This window comes from Taudactylus pleione, unplaced genomic scaffold (assembly GCF_031769625.1).
Source record: "Taudactylus pleione unplaced genomic scaffold, aTauple2 ptg000161l, whole genome shotgun sequence".
Classification (NCBI taxonomy): domain Eukaryota; kingdom Metazoa; phylum Chordata; class Amphibia; order Anura; family Myobatrachidae; genus Taudactylus; species Taudactylus pleione.
The window spans coordinates 542,184-548,188 of NW_028284563.1; the positions used below are offsets into that span (position 1 = coordinate 542,184).

General features: G+C 46.4%; 1 protein-coding gene across 1 annotated transcript in view; it reads right to left on the minus strand.

The window, feature by feature from the left end:
• Positions 1 to 6,005, minus strand: part of C1QTNF2 (C1q and TNF related 2) — a 45,935-nt gene that overhangs the window by 39,799 nt on the left and 131 nt on the right. The gene's annotated exons all lie outside the window — the stretch shown is intronic.

Below are 6,005 nucleotides of genomic sequence, written 5' to 3' on the forward strand. Positions count from 1 at the left end.
GGCTAGGAGCGTGACAACACAATTGCGTCATTGTAGTCCTGCCCCCGCTATGCAATGCCGACAATACCAGCATTGTGAAGCGGGGGACGGAGCCACGATGGCGCGATTCAACACAAATTGCGCCATGAGCCGCCCACTTCACTGCGCCCAGCTCCCAGGAGACTTGTCCACCTTTCTTAGTGGTCAGGACTGCCACACAATTTTGTGGAAGCCTCCCGGCGGCTAGTGCTTAAGGTGGCCCTAGAGATGTAACGGAACTCACCCTCCCAACCCCCTCCTCCCACTTTTCAATTAAGGGATACTGCTAGCATCGCAAGAAGGGGAGTGGTCTCATAAGAAAGGTGCGTGGTCTCAAAAAGTAAGGACGTGGTTTCAAAAGTAAGGACGTGGTCACAATAGTAACCCCAATTCAAATTACGCCACACAGTTGGCACAATCTTATTCACATTACACTGCACATAGTGCCCATGATTCACATTACACCACATAGTAGTGTCCTTTATTCATGTTATAACACAGCAGTGTCCCTTTTACACAATGCCCACAGTAGTAGTGCACCTAATACGGATAATGCCCTTATACACAATGCCCACAGTAGTAGTGCACCTAATATGGATAATTCCCACAGTAGTAGTGCACCTAATACGGATAATGCCCACAGTAGTAGTGCCCCTTACATATAATGCCCATAGCAGTAGTGCAGGGTAATCACACAAAGTAGGGAGGGGGTGGGTGGGAGAGCAGGGTGAACACACACAGTGGGGAGGGGGGGCAGTGGGAGCAGTGTGAACACACACAGTAGAGAGGAGTGAGCAGGGTGGACACACACAGTGGAGAGGGAGCAGGGTGAACACACAGTGGGGAGGGGGGCAGTAGGAGCAGGGTGCACATACAGTGGGGGGGGGCAGTGGGAGCAGGGTGAATTCACAGTGGCGAGGGGGGCAGTGGGAGCAGGGTGAACACAGTGGCGAGGGGGGCAGTGGGAGCAGGGTGAACACAGTGGCGAGGGGGGCAGTGGGAGCAGGGTGAACACAGTGGCGAGGGGGGCAGTGGGAGCAGGGTGAACACACAGTTGGGAGGGGGGCAGTGGGAGCAGTGTGAACACAGTGGAGTGGGGGGGGCAATGGGAGAACACAGACGTATTTTATAAAATATAAAAACTTCATAATCATAAGGTTCTAGTGTAGCAGGCTAGCAGCAGCAATGCTGCAGAGTATTTAATTTTCATACCAGCTCAACGAGGCAGTTACCATGCAAACAGCATCCTAACCAGTTATCCTGCTGACCTGCTCTGCTCAGTGCTCACCACCCTCGCACACAGACAGCACAGCAGTGCTCAGTGCTGGCTTCAGTGTCCACTGTCCGCGTGGACTGGGTCCTCTCAGAGTGGCTCCTCTTAACGCAGAGGGAGAGCACCCAGGAGACGTGTCACCGGGCTGGGGGAGGTAGGGAGGGCGCGGGCGGCTGGACAAATCATTCATAATCTAGACTAATTACGTAAACTACACAAGTACCATTTAAAACATTCATTGGGTTCTCTCTGCAATGAGTCCGTAAAGTACACAAGTACCAAAATAATATTGATAAATATTCCAGTCAAAGTTTTTAAAGGGTGCAATGGTATAAAACTGATAAAAAAAAACAGTACTACATAGCACTTGAATGTTATCACCTTTATTTTGTTAATGCTATTAAGGGGTGCATATGTATTAAACTACTAAAAAAAATTACTACATTGCACTTGAGAATGCTCCCTAACTTTATTTTGTTAATGCTTAGAAAATTGGGTGGAGCTCTTGGCCGCTCAGAAAAGTGGGGAAATCTCCCGGCCGCCTACCCCCGGACTCCTCAACCCCACAGCAATGCAATGACGCAATTCGCACTGAATTGCATCATCATGGCCCCGCCCCCTGCTTCACAATACCAGTAATCTCTGCATTGTGTAGCGGGGGCGGGACTATGATGAGGCAATCGCGTGGTCAAGCCCTCCACTCCTCCCCGGTCATGCTCTCCTGTGGCGCCATGCCCCCCCTCCCCCGCCCTCTATGCCGATCTGGCTGCCCGAATGTCGGCATCTATGTTTGAGGTGCATAGGTATTAAACAGAGGACAACAGTGCTACATATTACCTAGGAGAGGTCACCCCCTGTATTATGTTTTTAAAGGGTGCATAGGTATTAAAGACAATTTCGTTTGAAAGCACGATATTGGTTTTTCAATGTTTTCCGTTACAATTTTTTTAATCCGGCGACCACTGTCTAAAACCCATCGCTGTGTGTGTGCTTTGAAACTTGCGTAGTAGCCAAAAATATCTCCACTGCGTCCGACATCAACACTGTGTCCACCTCTGGATCAGGCCCTATGTCAGAAGCCTATCCGAAGGGTTTTCAATCAAACATCGGACCCTGATGTTGCGTATACACTACACTCGGGCCGAGCTGTCAGTTGTAACGATGTTGGGCCAAGGATCGCATAGTCTGTTCTCAGTTTATGTGCCGAATTCAACCAGATGCAAAATCGGCCTATTTTCGCCAAAAAACAGGTGAAAATTGGTGATAAACTCATGAAAAGTGGGAAATTGCTTCAAAATGGCTGACGTACATGGGAAAATAATTTAGAAGTGTATTATTGGCCATAATAAAAGTATTTAGGCTACTTAAATTGCGTTGGTTTGCGGTAATTTACATATATGAAACATTTTTAAAAGATTATAGAAAGCTATTTTTTTTCCAGGAAATTACTTTTCCACGTAAATACTTGCAATGTCAATCCCTACTGTATTCTGCAGGTTCACAGCTCCTGTCTCATCCAGGGCCTGATGTCACGTGCTCCTTCTGAAGTCTCCAGTTGGGGATAGGGGCGGTCATCAAAACATATGATGCAAAAGCCACTGCATCTTAAACATATGATGGTTATCCTGTACGCATGCACAGAAGCAGCGGCAGCTTCGCACGATATTGGTGGATAGCTGTGAGCTGTGTACACCACTTCCAGGTGTTCGCAACTCAATTCAGTCAGTCATCGGCCATCGTATAGGCATCGGAAGCAGCATGCAATGGTTGGCAAACGTCGCAAAGCCGCTATACGATGGAAAAAGTATTTATATCGAATGAGAAACGTAGATGGTTGTTAACAAATGGTTTTCGGTGTAGCACCAGCAGCAAGTCACTGACATGCTGTGCACACACGATGTCGCTATTGCAACATTTCTGGTTAGTGACACGGGGACTGACTGGACCAGGGTTACGGCCAAGTAGGCTACCAACCTTGCTGGGCGCAGCACTGGGTGAGAACCCGTTATTGATTATTATATATAATAATCAGCTTTCAGCTCTCATCTTAATTTGCTGCTATATACTTCTTCCTCCCTGCCTACCCCATCTGTGTCACACCTGTGTGTCTGACCCTCCCCTTTAGAATGTAAGCTCTTATGAGCAGGGCCTTCTACCCTCTTGTGCTTCTCCTTACTCTACTTCTTACTCTCTACTAGGGCACCTAACACTTGGGCCCTGATTCAGAGCCGGTCGCTATTTGCGGTCGTTCGTTCCAAAAAAAGGGGTGGCTATTCAAATGAACCGTTCGCTCTTTGCGGTCTGTTCACGCCTCTATGTCTGAACGAGCAAACAAAAATTGCGGTCGTTTTTTGGATAACTACGCCCCCTGGCCGCACGCATCCTACGTCATGTCCGCTATTTATTAGATTAATCGAGTACATCGAACAGCGTATGAACTGCTCGCTATTCTTGTGGTTGGTTTTTCCTACCACAAATATGCGAGCAGTTCTGACTATAAAATAACCCAGTGACGTGGTCAATAACGCTGCTGTATTAATTATGCACACCCATAAAACGCCCGTTTTGACCTTTAAGCACGCCTCCGTTCTGATCTCCACTCCCCGTTTTCAAGCACCTTCCCCTGTTACCACCCACATATGCCTCATTCTGTCACTCATATTAGTAGGCATTTGCTATTTAGCGAACAAACGATTTTCGGCCGCACTGACTGGTTCGCGCATGCGTATTACGATCCATACGCATGCGCAGTTGGGCAAACATCGCTCGGAACGAACGAGCGGCCGCTTACGAGCGGCTCTGAATCAGGCCCTTGGTTCCTTTGCATTGTTGCTTATCTGGGTGTTATGGTCACAAATGAAGCAATGTATATTATCCATGTCCTGTATTGTACTGTACTGTAAAGCTGGCCACACACATAGCGCTATTTTACCCGATCTGGCAGATTCCGACGCGTTGGAAAGACAGATTGTGTAAAATATGGCCAAATCGTGAGGAAATCGTGAGTCCCCACTCACGATGCCCGTCCCCGCTGGTCGCACATCGCATCTTCAGATCGGCCATGCAGTAGGGCAGATCTGACAATCTAGGAGGCGATGCACTGTGAAAGTCTGGATGCAGGAGAGATCGTATGAAGATTGGACACCAAATTGTGTGCAGATCGAGTGGAGATCATGTGCAGAGCTGCCGGGGAGAGTTTCAAGGGAAATCGTACACATCGGCTGATCATGTGCACATCGGTATGTGTGTGGGCACCTTAAGTCACTGTAAATCAACCTATTTGTTTATGTACTTTGTAAGGCGCTGCGGAACACTTGTGACGCCATATAAATAAACTATAATAATAATAATATATAGTTGGTAGCATGCCTGCCTACTTTTAAAAAAGCATTTCAGGGAGATTGTGAAAACAACACCTATGAGCACGACGGTAAATGGATGTGTCATAGATTTGCCTTACATCCACATGTAAACAAGCCCCAAAGCAGTCAGTAATATCTACGTGTTGATGAATTCACACTGATACTTTTCAGAAAATGCATGTAGCCATAGGGTCATTGTGCCTTATACCCAATGCAGGGAAATTCTACTTATGATCCCATTTGAAAGTATATATCTCTGTTTTTTTATTAATATAATGGTCCGTATTCAATTTGGAGCGAAAAGCCGTTTTCAGCAAAATGTTTTCGCCGATGACATCATTTTCGCCAATTTCACTTATCCCCGTATTCAATTTTAGCGTCATTTCGACGGTGCGATAACGCAATGCAATGTAATTGGCGAAAAATTTTGGCCAATGAATACACGGCGGAAAAAAATGCAGAATTGGGGTTTTGGGGTGCGGAAACCACTCTGTACCCTTTGTACACCCCCTTGATGCAAACTGCGTAAAAAAAAAAAACGCATTAAAAAAACACAGAGAACACCCCAAAAAAGTACTCTGAAAATGTGGGTGAAAAAATTCAAAGTGGGGGTACAAAATCAAAACTAGTGAAATAGCCTTTGGGGGGGTCTGCAAGTAAGGTGGATCTGTATTTTTGATTACAGGTGGTTGTTGAAGGTCCGTTTTTGGCGCTTTTTAATGCTTGACTTTAGCGATTTTTAAATATGCTTGCACCCATTTTCACGTAAATGCTATTCTTCACCTCTCCCAAAGATGCTAAATAGCTCCTATTGAGACCATTTAAAGACACCAAATACCTTTAGCAGGGCTAATCGGGGGTACCCATAGTGAACCCCCATATCAGGGCATCTTTAGGGGGTGTCAGCCCGATTTCCCCCAAAACAACAGGATTATTCGCCAATTTCGTTTTTGACGGGTCCTGTTTACGCCAATTTGGAATTGAATACGGGGATATGCGGGGACGCGCGCGATGTTCTCAACGGCAAAACCTCCGATGACGGCGACAAGTCTGGCAACTGACTTTTCGCTCCAAATTGAATATGCCCCTATAACAGCTAACTAATTGGGGTAAGGTGCAATCAGGGAGATTTCTGATCGATTGCTGATATGATCTAAAGCCCCCCATACATCAGCAATTGATTGCAGCAATCGTGCAATTTGCAATCGATTGTGTATAAATGTTTCCCTTTTTCAATCGATTGTGGCAATTCTGCAATCGATTGAAAAAGGGATTTTTATACACAATCGATTGCAAATTGCTGATGTATGGGGGCCTTTAGTTGGAGAAGAAGGGACCTCTCTGACGTCGCA